At 33.5% G+C, this 26081-nt stretch overlaps 1 protein-coding gene across 1 annotated transcript in view; it reads left to right on the top strand.

Moving 5' to 3' along the window:
• Positions 1-3830: 3830 nt before the first annotated feature.
• LOC126778861 (putative fatty acyl-CoA reductase CG5065) overlaps positions 3831-26081 on the top strand; it is a 37999-nt gene continuing 15748 nt past the window's right edge. The window contains exon 1 of the mRNA XM_050502587.1: positions 3831-3944. The gene's annotated coding sequence lies outside the window, so the exon portion shown is untranslated. The remainder of the gene's footprint in view (positions 3945-26081) is intronic.

The following is a 26081-nucleotide window of genomic DNA, read 5'->3' as shown; positions in this document are numbered from 1 at the left end:
CTGCTTCTGCTCCTCTGTCCTTTCAACTGGCCGACAGGCATCAGATGTATCTCGATGATTTCTGCTGCTGTACTTCTGTAATTTATCTTCTGTTATTTTATATTTATTTATAAAATTTCGAATTAATAATGAACATAATTATCTACCAACCCGCATTGGACCAGCATGGTGGTATAATGTCCAAACATTCTCCTCTAAAAGAGGATCTAGCAGTATAACAACTATCGTGTCTTCTTCGTCATACGTGATATTAACAGAACTACTCCTAATGTATTATTAATAACAGGAACATGAAATTCACGCTTGTCACTTCAATTATCCAAAAAGTGGATGAAATAGCGGATAACAACTACTTATGTACTTTATTTTTTACTATATTTTACTTTATATACTTTATTCAAGTCATTTTACGAGATTACATTTAATTCAAAGCTGACCGCGATGGCTTAGTACAATGCCTATGACAATATGTTGACAAAGATTGTGAGTTCGAACCCTATTTTAAAATAAAGCTATAACCGGAATGTAAGATTCTACAGATATTAACCGGCAAGAACTATTTTTAACAATAATAAAATATACCTGTAAAAATCATATACAATTATATTTATATATCCTTTATGAACATCAACTTGAATCGTAACCGATGATTGTGGGTTCAAACCCGAGCAAACACCATTGAATTTTCATGTGCTTTATTTGTGATTATAATTCATCTCGTGCTTTACGGTGAAGGAAAACATCGGGAGGAAATCTGCATGTGTCTAAAATCACTGAAATTCAGCTACATGTGTATTCTACCAACCCGCATTGGAGCAGCGAGGTGAAATAAGCTCCAAATTTTCCTCAAAAAGGGAGAGGAGGCCTTAGCCCAACAGTGGGACATTAACAAGCAACAGATACTAACTCCAAGCTCGTCTACCGTTTATATAATCCAGTATATAACAGTAAATAATATAATATACCAAAACCTTCTTCGAACAGAACTTTCTAGAGTAATATTTATCTTTATGTATATTTGTTTAGTAGTTTTTTTTTTTTTTCTGTAAGGCGTAACAAAAAACGTCTACATTAATATTAAAGATTCCCTATACTAGACTATGTATTCATTTAATTAAATTCCAGTAATAATAATAATAATGTCCTCCAGACCGATTTCGGCCAGGGCGGCCAATCTCAAGAGTGATTAGCTACGCAGGAAATATTATAGTGCACAAGTGTGTGCGCAAACACAGGTGCACTCTTTATTCCCTTACTCTCATAATCCGATGGGACGGCAATCCGACACGACCAGAAAGAGTTCAGGCGCAGGACCAACGGCCTTACGTGCTTTCCGAGGCATGGGAATTCACGTCAATTCAAGTACCATTAGTTAAGACATATTAACAGGAGAATTATTTATATTCCGCGCAAATTAAGATTATGGAAAACCTAGTTGTTTTTTCATTATATAATCTATTCGACCTCTTTTGTATAATACTCCTAATGACTGATAATAAATTACAATTCCAGAGAATTTTCGAAATTTTTGTAAAAAAATTCCTAATGGTTTCAATTAAATAATAATTGAAATGCTTAATGATTTTGACGTCATTGCATACGCAATATTATGATTCAGAACAAAACACGATTTAAGATGTAATTTGCGTAACATGGTATTTAATAGCTTTGTTGATTTTCATTTTATATTTAAATCTATAATTTGAATGTATGTACGTTTCTATCTCTTAAAAAGTAATAACCTGTATATGTCCCACTGTTGGACTAAGGGCCTAGTTTCCGTTTGAGGAGTTTAGCTAATTCTATCAGGCTTCTCCAATGGTCTGGGGATCAATTCTACTAATCTATAACCGATAAAATACATTCCCGATTCCAACTTTGTCTACTCTATGTACATTATTCATTTATAATATCGAAACCAAACCGATATTATGTTAACATATATCGTTATGTGAAAACCAAGTTTGATTGTTAACTTTTATATCAAAAGTCGATAATTAAATTAAGGAATTGCGAGCTCCTTATCCTTTCTCCAAGAAAATAGCGTACTCATTCGTTAAAATTACTTTTCTTAATATTTTGACTCATAGAAATCTTTGTGCGGAATGCTTGCAGCATTATATTTTATTTGGCTGATCAGACATCAAATTTAAAAAGATCCTTACAATATTTAAGGCCTAATATATTAACAGCATTTAAAATATATATTTTGACGAGCCGGTTGGCGTGGTTGGTAGATACTTGCCTTTCAAAAAGAAAAAAGCAGCCTAGCTGAGACTACGACCTTTTCACCAAATTATGAAATATGATATTGTTAACTCTTTTTTTATGGTTTTGTACCTTAATTTTTTTTGTCTTTGTTTCTTTTTGGTGAATAAAGTTATTTATTATTATTATTATTATTTCACGCCGAAGTTGTGGGTTCGATTCCTACCCAGGACAGACATTTGTGTGCATGAACATGTCTGTTTGTCCTGAGTCTGGGTGTAATTATCTATATAAGTATGTATTTACAAAAGAAAAATAGTATATGTAGTATATCAGTTGTCTGGTTTCCATAGCACAAGCTTTGTACAAGTATAATTTGGAATCAGATGGCCGTGTGTGAAAAATGGCCCAGGATATTATTATTATTATTATATATTGAGTATCTTATAATGGCAAATCTCAAAAACAAAGTACCAAAATATATCTTAACTAAGGGTTTTACATGTCGACGCCACTGAAAACTTCCGTTATTCAAATGATTATAATGTCTGTCTGTATATGATGCTTAATTGACTTAATAAAGCCACTTCAGATTTTTTCCATTACGATTCAAAAGATAAATCCATCCATTAATAATAATAAAAAAGAAAACAAAATATTTATATTAATTAATTTCCTTGTTGGCCTACATTGATAAATCTTACTACAATTAAAAAATAATTATTAATAACATTATGTATGTAAACATAAAATATATACTATTGCTATCTATATATAATATAAATAGGCAAAGACAAAACATTGCAGTGCCTAGTAAAACTGCTCCTAGTGTTGTTAGCTGTAACGTTGGTGTTATCAGTTTAAAAAAAAGTAAGAGACGAAAAAAGGCTTTGTGACTACCGAGGGTTTTATGCAACTCGTCTGGGTATGTATCACCAACTCATCGCATATTCTACCGCCAAACAGCAATTATTAGTTAATTAATATACTTTAATGACTGCCTCGGAGGTCCTGGGTTCAATTCCCAGGTCGGGCCAATAAAAAAGTTATTGGGTTTATCGGATTATGAGAGTTAAGGAATAGCCGCATATTGAAGTTGTAAAGCATGTTTAATATTTACTGGTGGTAGAGCTTTGTGCAAGCTCGTCTGGTACCACCCACTCATCAGATATTCTACCGCATAACAGCAGTACTTGGTATTGTTGTGTTCCGGTTTGAAGAGTAAGTGAGCCAGTGTAATTACAGGAACAAGGGACATAACATCTTAGTTCCCAAGGTTGGTGGCGCATTGGTGATGAAGCGATGGTTAACATTTCTTACAATGCCAATGTCTATTTGCGTTTGTGACCACTTACGATCATATGGCCCATATGCTCCTTCACCTTCCTATTCTATAAATAAAAAAAATACAGCGCCATTTTATAAAGAAAAAAGAAAAATAAATATTCGAGACATACAAGTTGATAAATGTTTTCTAATTATTAATAATTCTAAGCTTATATTCCTTAAATACGTCTTTATAAACGGATGGAAATACAGACTTAATTATAAATATGGAGGTCACTTTAGCCGATTATACCTGCCAGAGTATATAGGAGTTATCTTACAATAGTGCTATGTTAATCATTCGACGTTCAGACGTGGAGGCTTGCAGTTGAATAGTGTAACGGAATTAACTATTTAATTGAGTTCTAAAAAGTTTTGTGAGTGTTGTGTTTAAAGTTCAATTTAAATAGGTGAGTTCTAAATTCTAAATTTAATTTTCTATAGTTTTTATTTTTTATTTTTAGAAATTTATTTAACGTGTTTTTTATAAGCAAAGGTGTAAATTTTTAAGGTATAAAAATAATAATTATCTAATTTAAATTCAAATATGATAGAATTTGTTTATTTAAAAATTGATACCTATATTTATTGATAAAATAATCGTATTGAGGGTACATATGAAAACTTAACCTTGAAAATTGCGTAAACAAAATATTTGTTATTAATAATTTCAAAAAGTATGCGAATAAGTTAATGTTGATCGGGATGTTGCGAAATGCGGAGATTCGGGTCGAATGGACCGAACGTGCGAACGTGTGACAAAATTAAATATCCGTATTATATATTGAGTAAAAACAGCTGATTGATGGAATAGTTCGACAAAATACAAAAAACTACCTTCTGACTATCATAAGCATTCTTTTTTTATTAATGAGAAAATAGAATATGTATTAAACGTGAGAGTTTGAGAGTTGAGTCATTAATTAATTAGTTTTTTTTATATTATTATATTTAATGCCATGTAATTTGTTCGTGGGTTCAAGTAGGGGCATTATTAGGTCTTTCGATTCACTCTTAGTATATGACGCACGTAATCTTATATATATATATGATGTAAATATTGTTTACACTTTATATGCATTGATTTTTCGTCATATCTTTTATATTTTGATTCAAACTATGAAAATAAATAACTATGTTAGATTACATAGTGATTGAAATATAATTATCAATACATATCGAATCATATTAAATTGATTTTACACATGGTATAATATTAATTCGAAATATGATTTTGTAATTGAAACGATCGAATTTACGTCGCTATCACCCCGACTTCCTCAGCGATGGTTCCAAGGCGGGTCACTTTCTTGCGCAAGCGCACGTTACAATATTTTGGACATGGATTAACAATATGTTGAGCCACCGGTTTATATGCCACTAACTTAACCATAGAACTTCAGGGTCATATTAATATTAAAAATAAATAATAACTATGTTTCCTATCGATTTCTCCCGATGTAATACCTACCAATATATATATATATAATCATAAGCAAACTAGTTAAATTTGTATTTGAGCGTATTCAAACTTAGATCCTCATTTTTTTTTTAATTTTAATAAATTTAAGTTGTGCTTTTCATGTTTAGTATATAAGAAAAACTTAATTAGTATATGTGCAATATTATATAATATATTTAAATATACTGTTTGTTTCCCAAATAAAATAATAAATAAATAATTAGCAACTTAAGTGTTGTGTTCACACAACCAAATATTCACATTGTGCTTTATTAAATAAATAAACAACAGCATGTTATTGTAAATATATTTTAATAAATATATCTTTAAACAATATATATAATTGACTTGAATCTCCTTAATTCATACTATGTCAAAATACTGACGAAAACATTTAGAATTTATATTTAAAATATATGTACTATTAAAAATAGAAATTGTCTATAACTTGTAATAATATATTATTTTAATATAATAAGTAGATTTAAAAATGACATCTATAGGCTGAACAAAATTACCGCTCTGTTTTTTTTTTATTTTTTTTTACCATTGCACAACCAAATACGGGAAGATATTATGCCATAACCATTTTCGGTGTTGATCACTTTCCATTAGATGGACCATTGCCCTTCCACCTACCCATTTTATAAAGAAACACGTTAAGAAATATGAACCACCTCATCATCAATGCGCGTTCAACTCTGAACTAAGATATCAATTGTGTCGAATGATAATAATGAGTATTGTTGTTTGGCGGTAGAATTGTAATATCTCTGAAAGTGTATAGTAAAATGCGATAAATCATATCACTGATACGCTATTTTGATGCGTGTACCCTTTAAATGTTATAATTATTAAAGTCAATATCGCATATCAATGTTTAACGTTTTAAAATACTCTGAATCCAGACATTAGAATACCACCGATGCATCGTTTTCACCTTAATTGTGTGCGTCATTACACACGAATACAAATCGATTATCTGTCTTTCATTTCGTTTTTTTTTAATTGTTACGAAATTTGTCATTCAAGAAATCGAATTAAAATTGAAGCTTGTTTAAATTTCGTCTTATTTCTCTAACTACTGTTCGAAAAATGTATTTTTATTACTTCCCATACTTAAATTTACAACCAATAAATAGTTCATGGTTATTTTATAAAATACAATTCTACAATTCAATTACCGTAAATTAGCCGAGATGGCCTATTGGTTAGAACACGTGAATCTTAACCGACGATCGTGGGTTCAAACCCGGGCAAGCACCACTGAATTTTCATGTGCTTAATTTGTGATTATAATTCATCTCGTGCTGGACGGTGAAGGAAAACATCGTGAGGAAATCTGCATGTGTCTAATTTCATTGAAATTATGTCACATGTGTATTCTACCAACCCGCATTGGAGCAGCGTGGTGGAATAAGCTCCAAACGTTCTCCTAAAAAGGGAGAGAGGAGGCCTTAGCCCAGCAGTGGGACATTAACAGGTTGTTACTAGAATGAAATAACGATACGTCTGTCTCACATTTCTTTTCGTTTTTTTATTACTCAATAATTTAAAAAAATCTTAATAATAAATTTTTTTTATAGTGTAAATTAGAAACCAATATATATTTCACGTATACATTTCACGTCATCTCTCACGAAATCTATATATCTAGACATAAATTGTCGATTAAGAAGTCATCCATGTCAAATTCAAAGCAATATTTATAATGCAAATTAATACCATACCTCCATTTTTTTTAATCCTAAAAAGTAGGTTGTGATGCTGGCTGGTAATAAACATGCAGGCGAATTAAAATCACACTATTAAATATAAATTAAAGATGTCCAAGGGCACGTTTGTTAGCGTCTTAGCTTTAATGTTATTACTAAAAAAAAAATGGAAACTATTGTTCGAAATTCATATACATTTTCCTCGAATCGTGTTCGAATTTCGACCAAGGAGCGAATAATAAATTTAAAAATACATAAATATACTTATACAATTAATCGAAAGTATCACCGAATCCAAAAACCGGCATATAAAATTATATTTTTTAATATCTGTTTGTTTTGTTTACAATAATTATTTATAACAACCTGGAGGCGATCGTTGCATTCCCAATGTATATCGTCTGTAAAGTTGTTAATCTTTTATACAATACAATATATTTATACCACATACTATTAAAAAGTTACAATAAAATCATTATAGTTATGTTAAATAGGTAATTTATTTGATAGCGAAAGTAACCGGTTTCCTATCAAAATACCTTCATTTATACAAGAAAAATTCATTTTTAATGACGTTGAAGCAATTTCTATTGGAATAATATAGTCATGATATATATAAATTATTATTACGACGAGCCGGTTGTCGTGGTTGGTGTATGCTTGCCTTTCACGCCGAAGGTTGTGGATTCGATTCCCACCCACGACAGATATATGTGTGCATGAACATGTCTGTTTGTCCTGAGGCTGGGTGTAATTATCTATATAAGTATGTATTTAGAAAAGAAAAATAGTATATGTAGTATATCAGTTGTCTGGTTTCCATAGTACAAACTCTGTACAAGCTTAATTTGGGATCAGATGGCCGTATGTGAAAAATGTCCCAGGATATTATATTATTATTATCGAAACATATTTATATTAAAGTTGGTCCGTGCATTTTCACCGGCATTTTCACCAGTATTCACCAGTATTCCTCCACTGGGATAAATATAATCCTAATCATTAGAAAAACATATATTTCCTTTATTGATAACGCTAATGTATCATTCATACATATAGTTTAGAAACAATAAAAACATGAAATGAAATTGTAAAATATGTGATATAAAAAATATGCACTGAGTTTCTTTCGCCGGTTCTCGTCAGGTCTGAGGTGTTTATATCCGAACCGGTGGTAGATTTATGACAATCAATAAGTTAGTGTAACGCTTCTATATTAAATGAAAAAAAATTATTGGTGGTTGGGCTTTGTACAAGCTTGTCTGGGTAGGTACCACCCTAGTTAGGTATCACTGATCAGATATTCAATCGCAAAACAGCAGTACTTGGTATTGTTGTGTTCCAGTTTGGAGGGTGAATGAGCTAGTGTAATTACAGGCACAAGGGATATAACATCTTAGTTCCCAAGGTTGGTGCATTGGCGATGTAAGCGATGGTTAGCATTTCATACAATGCCAATGTCTATGGGCGTTGGTGACCACTTTCCATCAGGTGGCCCATATGCTCGTCCGCCTACCTATTCTATATGAAAAAAGAGTAAGGAGTATGGTCTTACTTTGATTATTCATTCAAATTCATTTGTTTCAATCATTGTTTGTCGACTGATAGAATTGATTGATCACAATCGTGATTAAGATTACATTTATCGTGTTGTTTTCATGGCCAATCTTACATCAATCGAGTGTGAGATCCGGACTTAGAGATCCAAGGCCCCAAGGCACTTTGACATTAGAGGCCCCCATTACGAAGTGGATCGAATAAAATATTATTTTTGGCACGATCGGATCGGATCGGATCGCTTCGGTAATGTTGAAATATTTACATACGCATTTTTCGTATTGAGATAAAATTAAAAAAAAAATTAAGCTAATAAACCTTACATAGCGGTTAGTTGCACATCGATTTGTGTTCTATCGAATTCCAAATTAGTGACACGAAGAGCGATGCTTGCTAGAGTTTGAACCCGCAATCTTCGGTAAAGATTCACTAATCGCTCATCCATCTAGACACTGATCGTGGTTTCTGCCCGCCATATATAAAGTTAAATGAGATATAAAAACCGGAAAAAGAAGAAAAATTTACGTGGAATAATCTTGTATTACAAATAAATATATTATTAATCGATAATAATAAAGTATAGATAGATAGTATATATTTGTATCAAACGATGAATAGAGTTTTAAAACAGGAACTGGAAGTTGCAAGACATTTGTTTGGTTGATTACAATCCTTGGAAAGCACGTAAAAGCTTTGATCCCGCGTCTTATCTCTTTGCGTTTTTATTGGTTTCTTTTTGAATCGACTGCTGTTTGCCCGAATGGTCTCGACAGCGTCACCATTATGAGAGACTTAAGGGCTGAGAATACGCGAGTCCTAAGGGTGTCGGCATAGGATGTCGTCAACGTCGGAAGGGAGGACGAGTGTGCAGTATTAAGCCTAAATGCGGTAGGATTATACTGAAGGATTGTATCATATTGCTACTCCATCGAAGTATGAGAATGAGGAATACTGTACCCGTTTTTGCACACACTTGTGAACTATAATACCTCTTTTCTTGTCCTAAATCATCATAAAAAGTTATACTAATAACAGTTAAACAAAAAAAAACAATTTTAATATTATTAAATATCGTAACTAACAGCTTTGTTAGAATATGTTATATTCATTCACAGTCAGTAACTGCCTGTGAATGTCCTACTGCTGGGCTAACGCCTCCTCTCCCTTTTGTGAGGAGAAGGTTTGGAGCTTATTCTACCATGCTGCTCCAATGCGGGTTGGTGGAATACATATGTGACAGAATTTCAGTGAAGTTAGACACATACAACCTGTATGTGTCACTACTCACGATGTTTTCCTTCACCGTCAAGCACGAGATAAGTAATATATAAATTAAGCACATGAAAATTCAGTGGTGCTTACCCGGGTTTGAACTTGCGATCATCGGTTAAGATTCACGCGTTCTTACCACTGGGCTTTATCGGCTTTTATATTATATTAACATAATTAATAACATAATTACATAAAGATAGCAATTAAAGTTCCAGCTATTCCATAATAATTATAATTAAATTATATTATAATATTTATGTAATAATGGAAAAATTGTGTGCGTCTAATGTGTTATTTCGTAATAGAAATTAATTACATACTTGCCATTCGACGTATGTGTATTTTTTTTAAATAAAATGTTATCCCATTTTTTTATGAAATAGGCGGACTGATAAATATGTCATGTATGTTAGCTTCTATAGCGTTTAACCGCCATGCCTATTGGTATATACACTACACAAAGATGTTGTTATATCTTATGTCTGTCTACTGTAGTTTTTCTAGTTATGAATAACCTTGGAGATAGGGCTTTGTGCAAGATATCTGTGAAGGTACCATCCACTCGTAATATGTTCTTCCTTTTCTAAAATTCCACCAATCCGCATTGGAGCAATGTGGTGAAATAACCTCCAAACCTTTCTCTCAAAAGAGTAATGTATGTCTATTACATAGTAGAGGTAAATGTCACGTTGATCAGCTAAGATCCTCTGACTCCAAGGTAAATTTGGATCTAATTCATCACATGCAGATTTCCTCACGATATTTTCCGAGATGAATTAAAAACACAAATTAAGCATGGAAATCTAGTTAGGCACAACTTAACTCGATCTGCCTGAGCCTGACTCAGAACGATCAGTTTAAATTCTCGTCTAACTATTTGTGTAGGAAAATACCAGCCTGTGAATAAATATATATATATTCACAATAGTAATATATATTACCTTGAACGTCTTTGCAGATGATGTAAATACAATCTATGGTTACCATCGTCTTTGGTAGGTATATAGTCCAATACTAGAATGGCAAGATTAAGTATATATAGGAAATGGGTATTATGTTTACTAATATTATAAATTAATAAATTCGACCGGTTGGTGTGAATGGTAGATACTTGCCTTTCACGCCGAAGATTGTAGGTTCGATTCCCACCCAGGACAGACATTTTTGTGCATGAACATGCTTGTTTGTCCTGTGTCTGGGTTTAATTATCTATAAGTATATGAATAATGTAATGCCGTGTGTGAATAATGTACCAGGATATTATTATATGATTAAATTGCGACGATTCAAGAACGCTTTATTGTAAAGCTTACTTAAATAAATACCGTTGATTTGATTTGGTCGTTGGACAAATAAATCACCACGGAATTTAAAAATCGATAAAAAAATTCTGCTGACCTCCTCTAACAAGAGTGAATCACTTTGACGTTGGGTGTGTCTGAACGTGATTGAATGATTACGAAATATTGCCACGTAAAAGAATTTTACCTTGACCATAAACTCCTGAACTGTTTTCAATTTATAATACATTTAAAAAATGCTTAAAACACTATAAATTTATTATTGAGAATAATGTAATAGTATGCCAGCTCCGAATAGCCCAGCCAAACACATAACTGGTAGTAGGGCTTTGTGCAAGCTCGTCTGGGTAGGTACCACCCACTCATCAGATATTCTAGCGCAAAACAGCAATACTTGATATTGTTGTGTTCTGGTTTAAAGGGTGAGTGAGCCAGTGTAATTACAGGCACAAGGGACATAACATCTTAATTCCCAAGGTTGGTGGCGCATTGACGATGTAAGCGATGGTTAACATTTCTTACAATGCCAATGTCTATGGGCGTTGGTGACCACTTACCATCAGTTTTCGCCTGTGTCTTCGCCCGCGTTTCTTCAGGTGTTACCTTGTGCCCTTTCTTTAAAATTTGAATTATATACTAAGAACTTATAATATAATTAAATAATACTAATAATAATATTAGGTCCTTAGCTCTAAAGAGTCTTATACTACTGAACCGATTTACATACGACGGGGCATCTTTCAGGGAGATTCCTTGTCTCCATTGTTGTTCTGCTTAGCTCTTAACCCAATTTCTACATTACTAAGTAAATATTAAACAAAAGAATATAAACTACAGGATAAAGTGTGGATTAATAATATACATGGACGATATTAAAGTTTATGCAAACAATAGAAATAACTTAAAAATTTTACTAAATAGTGTTGAAATATTTACGGAAGATATAGGCATGACTTTTGGTTTAGATAAATGTAACACACTTCACTTAACAGCTAGACACAGAAACTACACTAATGGTAACGAGCATGTGCTTTTGAACGGAGATACTTTTAAGCAGTTAAAATTAGATCAAAATTATAAGTATTTAGGTATTAATGAATCCGGAAAAATTATTCATACTAACATTAGAGATCAATTAACTAAAGAGTATTTCAGGAGAATAAAAAAACTAACAAACTCTTTCTTAAATGGGCGCATCCTAATAAAGGGGATAAATACATACGCCATTCCAGTTTTGTTGTATTCTTTTGGTGTAATCAACTACAATATAAGCCATCTTAAACGGATTGATATTAGAACACGAAAACTGTTAGCAATTAAAAAGGCCCACCGACAAAAAGCAGACGTTGATTGTACTTACCACTGATTAAAGGGGGTAGAGGACTAATTAAAGTAGAATACTTGTATAAAGCCCATATTCTAAAACTTAAACAATATTTAGAACAAAAAAATGACTACCTAATTGAAGCAATAGTACAGCAAGACCAAAGAAGAGAAATATTCCATATTTACAGAAGCAAAAGAGATAGAGAAAGATTTGAAGTTACCAAACGGCAAAACACAATCACAGAAATAAAAAAGAACATAATTAAAAAGCAAAACGAATCCTGGAGAAACAAGAACCTACATGGCCAATTCCCCAAAAAGGTCCTTGACCTAGCCAATGTGGACACACAACTGACGTTTAAGTGGTTGAAGAAACGACCTATTTCAGTTTTATTGGAATCATCTTTATTTGCAATACAAGACCAAGCGGTACTTACACGTCAGCACGAACGCGACATATTGAAACGAAGCGTCAACGGATAATGCCGCTTGTGTGTATCTAAAGATGAAACTGTTCAACACCTTCTCGCAGGATGCGAAAAACTAGCTGGAACATATTATGTTAAAAGACATAACAATTTGGTACAGTATATATTCTGGTGTTTAGCAAGAAAAAGTAAAATAGAAGTTAATAAATTATGGTGGAAAGAAGAACTTAAACAACCCACTGTAAAGGAAAATAATATAGCCAAATTAATGTGGGAAATTCCCATACAAACCGATGTCACAATCACTCACAATAGACCGGACCTTATATACATATATAAAATCAACAATAAAACTTACCTTATTGATGTTCCGGTACCATCCGACTATAATATTGGAGCAAAGGAAATAGAAAAAATCAGCAAATACCATCCGCTGAAAGTCGAACTCTCTAGACTATGGAAAAGCACAGTCACAAAGATTTCGATAGTAGTGGGCGCCACAGGAGTATTGACAAAAAATCTAAAGCGGAACTGCGACAAACTAGAGACACACGTTAATATCAATATCCTCCAAACACAAGCATCACTCCACTCAACCACAATAATAAGCAAAGTTCTTGGAGACATATTTGTAACAAGCACACAGACTAGTAACAGTGAGAACAAAAGTCTTACATCTAACAGCATTCAAGAACCTCACTGAAGCTGCTAATAGATTTTGTATAATATACTCTAATACACTCACCTACAGACAATAATCATATCATACGTCCAAACTCTAGTTATTATACATCATTTTTACTCAGGCAGACTTGTTTAATTATACATTATTGAAAATATAAAAGAAAAAAAAAACAATTAAAAAAAAGGTAAAAAAAAAACAAAATAACATAAAAAAGTGCACGTTTAAAAATAATAATAATATAAATAGTTAGGTAAGTTTCATGTTAATGTATATATATTACTTTTTTTGTCATTATTATATTAGGAAGTAGATAATAGGGAAAAAAAAGAATACTTTATTTTTTAAACATTAAAAAACAGATGGGGATATAAATGCTCTTTTTCCCGGTGACCGGGACGGAGTATTTATTAAAGCCGACTCAAAAAAGTCGAGAAAGTACAAACGTGATGTACATATATATACATATATAAATAATATTAGGTCCTTACATATGAAATTGACGTTTTGTACGGGAGGAATATAAAGTTTTTTTTTTTGTAAAATATAATTAAATAATCAAAGTATGCACCGTTGCTATCTGTGCACTTTTGCCATCTCATAGGTACTTCATTGATCCCTTTACTAAAATAACCATGGGGGCGAGAATCAATAAACTCTTTGAAGGCGGCTTGGACTGCGGAGTTGAATTTTTTTCCTTGTAAGAAGTTGTCCAAATTCCGGAAAAAATGGTAATCTGTTGGAGCAAGGTCCGGGGAGTACGGTGGATGTCGCAGACATTCCAATTGTAGGTCATCCAACTTAGTGGTTGTTTGTTGTGCAGTGTGTGGTTTTGCGTTGTCGTGAAGCAGCAATGGCCTAGAGCGATTGACCAATCTCGGTTGTTTAGCAGCTAGTTCTTCCTTCATGGTTTGCAGTTGCTGACAATAGATATCTGCCGTAATCTTTTGGCCAGATTTTAGAAAGCTGTCGTGAATGACACCGGCGCTAGTCCAAACACTCACAAGTAACTTTTTCTGAGTCAATTTTCGTTCAATCCCTTCATTATTTGACGGTTGAGCAAAGTAACATAGCAGTCGACGCGTGTTTGCAAGTTCCATTCACTCAATTCATGAGGTACCCATCGTTCAAGTTTTTTTACTTTCCCGATTTGCTTCAAGTGGATTAATACAGTCTTATCACTTACCCCGAAGCCTGCAGCTATCTCTGATGAACTTTGTGATGGATCCGCTTCCACAATAGCCTTTAATTCTTCATTTTCCACTTCGGTCTTCGGCCGTCCACGGTGTTGGTTCTAAAAGTCGAAATTTCCAGAACGAAAACGTTGAAACCAAAAACGTACCGTGCTTTCTTTTGCGACACCAGCGCCGTACACATCATTAATCCTTCGAACTGCTTCTGCAGCACTGGTGCCACGGTAGAAATCATACTCGTAAATATATCGATATTTCATCTTTTCCATTGTGTAGTAATAAGCGACGCCAAAGAAAAAAAAAATGAATGACTGTTTTCAAAACTCAAATGTACCAGCTAAATGAATTTATAAATTTGAATTTGGAATTCTTAACCAAAGAGGAGATATTTCAGATCAAAGTGGTCAGTACGTCAAAACTCTAATTTCATATGTAAGGACCTAATATATACTAAATGAACTTGCATGTATATTATTAATGCGAAAGTAATTTTGTTTATTTGTTTCTTTGTTACGCTTACACGTGTTAAGTACTCAACGGATCATCGTGAAATTCTTGCATACACGGGCGAAGTCACGGGCAGAATCTAATATTAAATTGATTGACTTGAAACTTTTAAAGGTTACATAGTAAATTTTGAACGCTTAAGATAAGCGCTATATTTGAAGTAACTTAGCGTATTTTGAAGCTACTTCTACCCACCCCCATACCTGCGTGTGAGGGGAGGGTAGCAGGTACGTAGCCTGTGTGTTAGGTTATTATAAGCAGGCCTAGGCTTAGAGATCCAAAGCCCCTAGGCATTTAGGCCTGACATTTAAGGCTCCCAAGACTTAAGACATTGCGAAGCGGTTAGAGTAACATTGTATTATTTTTTATCTTTATTTAAAATTTTATACAAATCCGGCCAATGTTTTTGGATGAAATAGTACAAAAGTCAATCCATAAACCCAAACTTTCCGTTTACAATATCAGCAGAATTTATTGTAGCAAAATTAGCAAATATAGATGTCCACCTGTTAACAGAATAAGCAAACGTGAGTGGAAAGTAAATAAGTGTGCGACAAATAAATTCCAAGCGTCATATGTAACCGCTGACAGTGTCGATTGCGTCTGTGTCGGCTTTAAATAATGTCGGCTGTTCACTATCTATTTATTCTTTATATTTATATTATAAATACGAAAGTAACTCTAACTGTTACGCTTTCGCGGTTAAACCATTGAACCGATTTTGATGAAATTAAGTTTGAAACAAACTTGAACCCCAACGAAGGAAATCGGCTATTTTTTATAGCTAACGTGTGATACATCCAAATATATATATAAAATGATATATAGAATAGTCGAGATGGCCCAGTGGTAAGAACGCGTTAATATTAACCGATGATCGTGGGTTCAAACCCGGGCAAGCCCCACGGAATTTCCATGTGCTTAATTTGTGATTATAATTCATCTCGTGCTTAACTGTGAAGGAAAACATCGTGAGGAAACCTGCCATGTATCTAATTTCACTGAAATTCTACCACATGTGTATTCCACCAAACCGCATTTGAGCAGCGTGGTGGAATAAGCTCCAAGGCCAGCAGTGGGACCTTCACAGGCTGTTATATATATATATATAACAGCCTGTCCTCCTGGTCCTGTGAATATATATATATATATATATTATTGGAATCCATTGACGATTTTTTTTATTATCCTATAATACATAAAACTGATAGTATCTATCAAGTTGGTATTGAAAGCTTGGAGGTGGTGAGCGGAATGAAAGCTTCAGTTAAGTGTAATTTGGGTTAATTGTTTTTGGTTTATACCGATAAGTTTATTAAGCTTTAGACTGTTTGTAGTTTTTGTTAATTATCACTACAACTTATGAAACTAAAATCCTCGGTATGTCTGTTTTTAACGCGATAATGGCAAAGATTGTTGAAGATGTTAGAAAAAAACTTACCGCGTTAACCAATAGAATTATATGCATTATGATAAAAGTAATAATATCCTGGGACATTATCCACACACGGCCATCTGATCCCAAACTAAGCAGAGCTTGTAATGGAAACCAGACAACTGATATACTACATATATTACTTTTATTTTGTAAATACATAGTTATATAGATAATTACACCCAGACTGAGGGCAAACAGACATGTTCATGCACACAAATATCTGTCCTGGGTGAGAATCGAACCCACAACCTTCGACGTGAAAGGCAAGTATCTACCAACCACGCCGACCGGTCCGAGTTTTATGTAGACTGTTATTCTACCCGTGCCGAAACAGAAAGGGTAAACAGAATATAATCGTAATATGTCAGAAAATGATATGCGATATTGACATTAATAATTATAATATTTCAACTAAACACGCATCAAAATAGCGTATCACTGTTATTCAATATATAAAACTTCACTATTTTGTTCTAAGAATTGCTATACTGTAGTTTTAGAGATATTACAACATACACAGAATTATCGGTTAAGTCTTCTAATCAATGGAGCATCACGACGCATTGCCTACGTGCCACGACAGTGCTTGAGCCGCTGAAAGCTGCTACATAAGCTTATACTGACTTAACTCAAAATCACTTAACGCTTAATCTATTCAATACAATTTGTTTATTTTAATCGTATTTCTAAAAGTGTTTCGATAAATAAGTTAAGTAAGCTAAGCTCGTAAATTAAATTATAAATTCAATATATTATTTTATATATAGCAACTTGTAATAGTTAATAATAATAATAATTTTTAATAATAAATCTCAATTCCAATTGGGCCTTGATGGTCAACACCGCCCATAGACATTGGCGCTGTAAGAAATATTAACGAGCCCTTACATCAACAATGCTAAACTTAGTAACTAAGATTTTTATGTTCCTTCTTAAATTACTGGCTTAATCGCCTTTCAAACCTGAACACAACAATACTAAGTATTGGCGATAGAATATATAAGGTCAAAAACGAAGTAAAATATCATTTTCGATTGGTGAATATTTTTTTTTAATTATATCGCCTCGCTTCTTAATCAATACCGGGCAATCTGACAGCGCTCACCAAAATCTCATAGTTATCACTTACGAAACCTTTTTATTATTATTATTTTTTTTTTATTCGTTGAAACTGAATGCGTTTAGGTGCCGGAAGCTTATTATTATTATTCCAACGAATATTTAGTACAATGGCAACCGAGCATGGTTCACAGCGCACCGTTGCGGGAAATGTAAAAAAAAAAAATTGTGCAAAATGTTTCTCAGAACTCGTGTTACATAAACAGCGGTCTTGACACACATACATCGCTTATAAATGAGGCAACTGCTTTTTATCCATTCATCAAACTATGACCTTCGGAATTGCTTAACATAAAATGATTCGATTACATCCTATTAGCTTGAAGAAAAAAAGCCTAAGCTAAAAATCCTATAAAATTACATTCATTATAAAATATTCAAGTATTTTTTATGTATTTATTTAACATACCTATGTCAATTGGTGGTTGGTAAATTATGTTAAGCCGACATGGCTCAGTGGTTAGAACGCGTAAATTTTAACCGATAATCGTGGGTTCAAACCCGGGCAAGCACCACTGAATTTTCTGCTTCTGCATGTGCATGAATATGTGCTTAAAATATTTACAGTACAGTACAGTAACAGCCTGTGAATGTCTCACTGCTGGGCTAAAGCCTCATCTCCGTTTTTGAGAAGAAGGTTTGGAGCTTATTCTACCACGCTGCTCCAATGCGGGTTGGTGGATTACAAATGTGGTAAAATTTCATTGAAATTAGACACATGCAGGTTTCCTCACGATGTTTTTTTTTATATAAAATAGGAAGACGGACGAGCATATGGGCCACCTGATGGTAAGTGGTCACCAAACGCCCTTAGACATTGGCATTGTAAGAAATGGTAACCATCGCGTACATAGCCAATGCGCCACCAACCTTGGGAACTAAGATTTTATGTCCCTTGTGCCTGTAATTACACTGGCTCACTCACCCTTCAAACCGGAACACAACAATAATAAGTACTGCTGTTTTGCGGTAGAATATCTGATGAGTGGGTGGTACCTACCCAGACGAGCTTGCACAAAGCTCTACCACCAGTACAAAGCTCTACCACCAGTCCTTCACCGTCAAGCACGAGATGAATTATAATCACAAATTAAGCATATGAAAATTCAGTGGTGCTTGCCCGAGCTTGAACCCACGATCTTCGGTTAAGATTCACGCGTTCTTACCACTCGGCCATCTCGACTTCTGCGAGTTACTAAAACCAAGACAAACATTTTTGGACTACCGCTGCTACCTATTAATTAAAATATTTTACATGTATAATTCAAATAGCAGATTTAATTTAAGAGGCAGATTTTAAAAGGTTTTCGTCAAACTAATTTCCACGCATACGCAGCCGCGAGTTCCGCTAATATTGACAATACTCTTTAGGAATAATCAAATGCGTAGGATTTTGTATCATAATTTTACCACGTTTTTATTAAGACGTATAACTATGGAATGCGGATTCTATTGAGTTAACTAATATTAGCAAAAAATATAAGAAGGAAGCTAGTTTTTTTTATTTACGAGGTACCGTGGCATGGAATTAACTCATGTCGTGCCCTGACCGATTTCGGCCACGGCGGGCAACATCATGAGAGATTAGCCAACTGCAACGGACATATAATTATTGCACAAGTATTTGCGCACACACAGACGCACTTTCTATTCCCTCAATCTCACAATAGGACGGCAATCCAGCGCGATCGGAAAGAGACTCAGGATTAACGGCTTTACGAGGCACAGTAGTGTACACACATCCAACTTCCAGCCTCTGGATGCAACGGAAAATTCCAATACCTTTTTATTGACCCTACGACCTTTATTAGCCACTAGACCAACGAGGTAATCGTACGTAATAGTAAGATGTGTACTATTTCTCTTGTATGAAAAATTGAAATCTTACCAGACGCGCTCGTGTCTGTAACTACGACGCTGGTCAACACTTCCTTTAACGACGGAAGTTTAATACGTCATTCGGATCATTAGCGAACTGAACGTGGTATTTCCAATAGCAAATAGCGGACGGTTCAACAGATTCATTATTAAAAGTATGACATCATTAATGACGTCAGTAACAGCCTGTTAATGTCCCACTGCTGGGTTACGGCCTCCTCTCCCTTTTTGAGGAGAAGGTTTTGGAGCTTATTCCACCACGCTGCTCCATTGCGGGTTGGTAGAATACACATGTCACATAATTTCAATGAAATTAGACACATGCAGGTTTCCTCACGATGTTTTCCTTCACTGTCAAGCACGAAATGAATTATCAACACAAATTAAACACATGAAAATTCAGTGGTGCTTGCCCGGGCTTGAACCTACGATCATCGGTTAAGATTTACGCGTTCTAACCACTAGGCCATCTCGGCTCTCAATGACGTCATTTCATTGATATTAAAGTTGAATGGACTTCACAGAACTGCTATTCTATAAGGACTAACTCGAAACACTGCAAAACACGATTGTGAAATGTCAAAAAGTGATACGCGATATTGACTATTATAGTTATAGCATTTAAAGAATACACGCATCAAAATAGCGTAACACAGTTTTCAACAGTTCCTCTATAAATGGACGAGTGACGACTTACTTAGTAGGCCAGTTTGCCTGTCCGCTTATATATATCAAATTAAAAAAGTAACGATTATTATTAAATTAATTTTTACTCATTCTATCACTTACAGCCTTACTTATAAACCTTGCTTAGCGGGTGATAAGTTAAAACATGCTGTCTTCTTCTTTCGAATGTCATGTCAATAATGACAGAAAGAGCGAGTCAGTGTAACTGGCGAGTCGATAAGCAACGTTTATAAAGCCGTTCTTGTATAAATATATCACCATTCATTCTTTTATTATAGGAATAAGAGCAAGAAATTCACGTCTATCATGACAATAGTTTAAATTAAAAGCGGGTAAAATTGCGAAGCACAGATACTTACATAATAGTATTATATTCGAAAACCTTCTCCGAAAAGCGCTGTCTCTACTGGTATTAATAATATGTATATTAGTTTAGTAGTTTTCATTATCTTGACATTACAAAAACGACATTTATTAGCTTATGATGGACGTCCATTAATTTTCTAGGTTCTTTTAAACAATTTCATTATTAATAAAGTATGATGTGTTTATTTATCGGAAATAAAGTTGAAGAGCCATTATTTCAACCTCTTATTTTCTTCCGGACGTCACGTGTTAAACAAATATATATCTATGTGATATGATGTATGTACTTTACAAGGTTACTGGATGTATTTCTTAGTTACATATATAAACAAAGAATAATTAAATATATATTGTTATTAGAGCGTAGTTAGAGCGCCTTGTCATTGAAGGCATGGTGTCAGGTGCCTGACAACGTGGAAAAGACGTCCATGCGATAGACCGACCAATTAAAAACAACTATTGGCGGTCCTTTGCATGAGTACAGCAGACTCACCGCTAATAGGGGCATTTGGCGAAGGCTCAAGGCTCATCTGCGACAAATTCGTAATACTACATGGCGGCCACGAACGCTCTGACAAGAGTGTCACGACGAAGAAGAAGAAAAAGAAGATATCGTTGTTCTTATATATATAATAGCTATCAGTCCTAATCAAGAAACTCAGTAGTTACTATTCATCATATAATTGTATAATCATATACAATTATATTTATATATCCTGTATGAACATCAACGGATACTAACTCCAAGTTCGTCTACCATTTATATAATCATGTATAGTATAATTGGCCTTATTTATTAAATTAAAAAATTAACATGAGTTTTAAATTCGGTTATAGATAAATTTGAAATGCGGTTTTTTAATAAAGTAACAGCCTGTGATTTTCCCACTGCTGAGCTAAGGCTTCCTTTTTTTGAGAAGGTTTGGAGCTTATTCCACTACGCTGCTCCAATGCGGCTTGGTGGTATACACATGTTGCAGAAATTCGGTGAAATTAGTCATATGCCGGTTTAATTACGATGTTTTCTTCACCGTCTAGCACGAGATGAATTACAAATATATAAGCAAATACACTGTTTTAGAAAGTATGTATAAACCTACCACCAAGTATCCAGTCAGAACAAAGACATTTTAATATCAAAACGTAATAATTACTTTAGTGAAAGTTAGTAAATGCCAAGTGACATAAAAAGGGGGAAATGTCAAATGTCAAATGACGTAGATATTAAAAGGTTTCGATCAAAGCTGTTAAAAATGTAATGATGTACTTCCTCTATTAACACGGAAGGTAAAACGTATTTTATTAACTCATTTAATGTTAAAATATTAATTCCGCCCCGTGAAGGGGGGGGGGGTAGTGTTGGGCACCGTATATTACACAGTCACTTTCGCATTTATAATATTAGTTAGGATTTCTACCAGTTTATGGGCCACGTGATGGTAAGTAGTCCCCAACGCCAATAGACATTGGCTTTGTAGGAAATGTTAACCATCGCTTACATCGCCAATGCGCCATCAACCTTGGGAACTAAGATTTTATGTCTCTTGTGCCTGTAATTACACTGGCTCACTCACCCTTCAAACCGGAACGCAACAATACTAAGCATTGCTGTGTAGCGGTAGAATATGTGATGAGTGAGTGGTACCTACCCAGACGAGCTCGCACAAAACCCTACAACCGATTTGTGCATAACTGCTTCCAATCAACTAAAATCTACCGAAAGCAATCTTAATACACTTGCTTCAAGTAGCTTCTATTTTCCAATCATTATTTAAGTTGAGTGTTGAGTTATTTAATGTAGAATATACTGAGAAGAACCGGCAAGAAGTACAGTATATGCTCTTTTTCTCTAATAATACAGACAAATTTGTATGGAAATCAACAAATACTACTCACGCGTTTGTTTATAAACATCTGTTGTTATTCTGAAGTATTACGCCTTACTTTTTGCATGCAATTAAAATTTATTAATTGACAAAGCTAAAATAGTTAATTTAATAGCAACTCAATTGGTATTTATTTTAGTCACTTCGTCTGATTTTTATGTTTCGATACTATTTTTTTATATTTCTTATAATATTTTTACTTGTCTTTGTATAATTTCACTGAAATTCTGCCATATATGTTTCCACTAACATTGGAACAGGATGAAATAAGCTCCAATACTTTCCCTCAAAGGGAGAGGTGACAGCCCAGCTGGGACATCCACAAACTGTTATTTTTACGATATATTGCCTTAAGAAAAAAGAAAAAGATTCCTGTAGCCTGATGGTTAACATTGACAGAAAGCTACTGCATTTATGTATGAATAAATTTTTAATTACAAAACACAATTAAAAAATATATACAGTTCATATTAAAGTATTATTAATAGTTTTGATATTTGATTATTACTGATTATGTAGATAAAATTTAAATCATTACTTTTTTTGTGAATACAACGGATATATATCTACGCTGTAATTACTTTGTATTTAATTTACATAATAAATAATGTTTGCATATGACAAAAGACTAATATTTATATGCAAATTAAATATCTAAAAATATATTTAAAATCATGTACATAATAAATCATGAGGTAGTGATGACGAAAATGCTACCGATATTTTAGTTAAATCACTATTCAAAAAATTCTCTGGACTTCTCTACATTTAAGACTAAAAACTTTAAAATAAAAGATAAAAAACGTTTACTTTTATTAATAACAATTATCAAAGTGTTGCCAGACGTTTTTCTTAGACAATTTTTTTTTTTTTGTATTCAGAATTTAGTTTTTTTTGCGTAATTATTTTTCGTTGGCCTTTTTTTTATTTAAATCATCCATAAAAAATTTAAAGGTTGATTTATTTCAAAAAATATATTCTTACGGGTAAAATTCATGCAAGAACCTTTAAATTTTTTATCGAGTTGAAAACTTATGTTCCAAATTCTGAAGATGGAAAATTTATTTTGGATAAGATTTACGTTAAATCCATTCTTAGTGAGCGTGTTCGTCGCGACAAGAGTCTAACTATGGCAAATTTCAAGTCAATCGGATCTATAATTTCGGAGGTCTCGTAATGAGTCCGTCAGTCAGTTTTTTCCTTTATTTATATATAGAAGACTAGCGCTTTAATTTAACAGCCCCAGCAATTTAGGCTGTGCGTGTGATATCAGTCCGTCATTCAGTTATTGATTTATAGAAAAAATATTGTTTTTTATCAACTTTTGTCGCCGACAAATTTACATCACAAAAGTTGTCAACTTTACTAAGGACGTTGACATTGATTTTTTTTATTGTGTTCTATATATGCATATTGTTACAAGAGTTCTTTCGTTGTAGTATTTAAGAATTATAAAGAAATCGGTTCTATTGTTATGAAAATTGTGGGAAAATAGTAGTTTAATGTTGTGTGATAATGATTTACCCAACTTTAAACTAAGGAGGATATTGTATTACGTGCTTAAATATATATACATATTAAAAATAATGCTCTAAGCAATGCTCGATTTAAGCAATTATTAATATTCATATTTACTCTTGTAATTAAGCGTGAAAGTTGTGTTGAAGTGGGGGGGGGGGGCGATGGGGCGAGATTCGCCCCCTGGTGAGAGCTCCGCCGAGTCACGAGTGAAGCAAAGCACGGGAGAGGCCGCGGATGCGTTATATCAACACGATACCGCAGCCTCCGCAGCCAGACGAAAACACAAAAGCTATTCATTTAGTCATCCATTTTGGATATTTGCAAAGCTTTATATGTATTATAAAAAAATCCAAAAGCAATCCTATATTTGTAACAAAATTACATATCATAGATTGAGATATTAATTTTTATTTATTTACTCATAGCCAAATTATTTACACAGTAAATTATTATCACGTAAATGTACATGTTTTAATTAAAAACTAATGAAATACAGGTAATAAATAAATCTGTCTGTAAAATATGATTTAGCTCATCTTCTATATTCTAGTAAATGCAATGAAAAAAAAACAAATAGTTTGTTACACATATCCTTTATTTAATGATTACAGCACAGATAAAAAATTATAACAATCAGCAAATAATATGCATTACATTTGTTTTTTTTTTGGTAAAACATATTATAAATAAAAATGCAAAATTATGTAAATTTTATTATGGAATATCACAATGTACTATTACAGGTACAAATATTAAAAATCTTTATTGATGGTAGGGCTTTATGCAAGCTCGTCTGGGTAGGTACCACCCACTCATCAGATATTCTACCGCGAAACAGCAGTACTTGGTATTGTTGTGTTCCGGCTTTAAGGGTGAATGAGCCAGTGTAATTACAGGCACAAGGGAGAAAATATCTTAGTTCCCAAGGTTGGTGGCACATTGGCGATGTAAGTGATGGTTAACACTTCTTAAAATGCCAATGTCTACGGGCGTTGGTGACTACTTACCATCACATGGCCCATATGCTCGTCCGCCTATCTATTCTATAAAAAAAACCCGCATGGGCCAGCCATATTCCACAACATGGAACATGACTGGAAGAAATTGTGATTAATTTATATCGATAGCATTGCCTCGGCATTTTTTTGTTCTCATATATATTATTAGTAGTTATACAAACGGGTCTAATAACATTATTTAAAATGAAATTGTTTATTTGGTTTTTTTTTTTCACGCAGAAATTACTAATACAATTTACATAAAACCTCTATATAATGATACTTTATAGTTCCATGGCGATGATGTCAGTAGTGTGCATATTTTAGATATATGTAATATAAATTCTATATTTGCAGAATTATTAAGTACCATATAAAGACAAATAGTTTTTTTTGCAATTACCATAACACGAGCGTATTAAAAAAATATTTAAATATCGTCAGATCTCTGTGTAGCTATGATAATATATTTCCTCCAAGGGCGATAGTCTCATGAAACGCGCTTCACATACATAATATATTTTATTCAAGAGGATAATATATTCAGCGTCTGTTTGTTATCAGCGTAAACTTAAATCATCGCAATTTGCGCACGTTTTATAAGCATTTTACATTAACATATAACAATTATATATCCGTAAAAGCCTGTTAATGTCCCACTGCTGGGCTGAAGGCTTTCTCTCCTTTTTTGAGGAGAAGGTTTGGAGCTTATTCCACGCTGCTCCAGTGCAGGTTAGTGGAATACACATGTGGCAGATTTTAGTGAAATTAGACACATGCAGGTCTCCTCACGATGTTTTCCTTCACCATAAAGCACGAGATGAATTATAATCACAAATTAAGCACATGAAAATTCGGTGGTGCTTGCCCGGGTTTGAACCCATGATCATCGGTTAAAATTCACGCGTTCAAACCACTGTGTCATCTCGGCTTAATTATACATAATATCCGGAAATTAGCACTTGTTGAGGTTTTATAACGATATAACAATTACGTTACGTTTCCGATTCAATTACAATCCAACTTTGATTATTCTATATTTATTCGGATCGGAACCGAACCGATATTGTATTATTATATACCGTTAGGTCAAATCCAAACTTAATTGCTAACTTTTATGCCAATCGTCGATAATTAAATTAAAGAATAGGAAAACGGATAAACGATTACGCTTAGATTCGTTTGCGATAGTGACAATTGTTATTAGAATT

Source organism: Nymphalis io, chromosome 27 (assembly GCF_905147045.1).
Source record: "Nymphalis io chromosome 27, ilAglIoxx1.1, whole genome shotgun sequence".
Lineage (NCBI taxonomy): Eukaryota > Metazoa > Arthropoda > Insecta > Lepidoptera > Nymphalidae > Nymphalis > Nymphalis io.
Note: the sequence above shows the minus strand (reverse complement) of the source record. Positions and strands in the feature narration are given on the sequence as shown.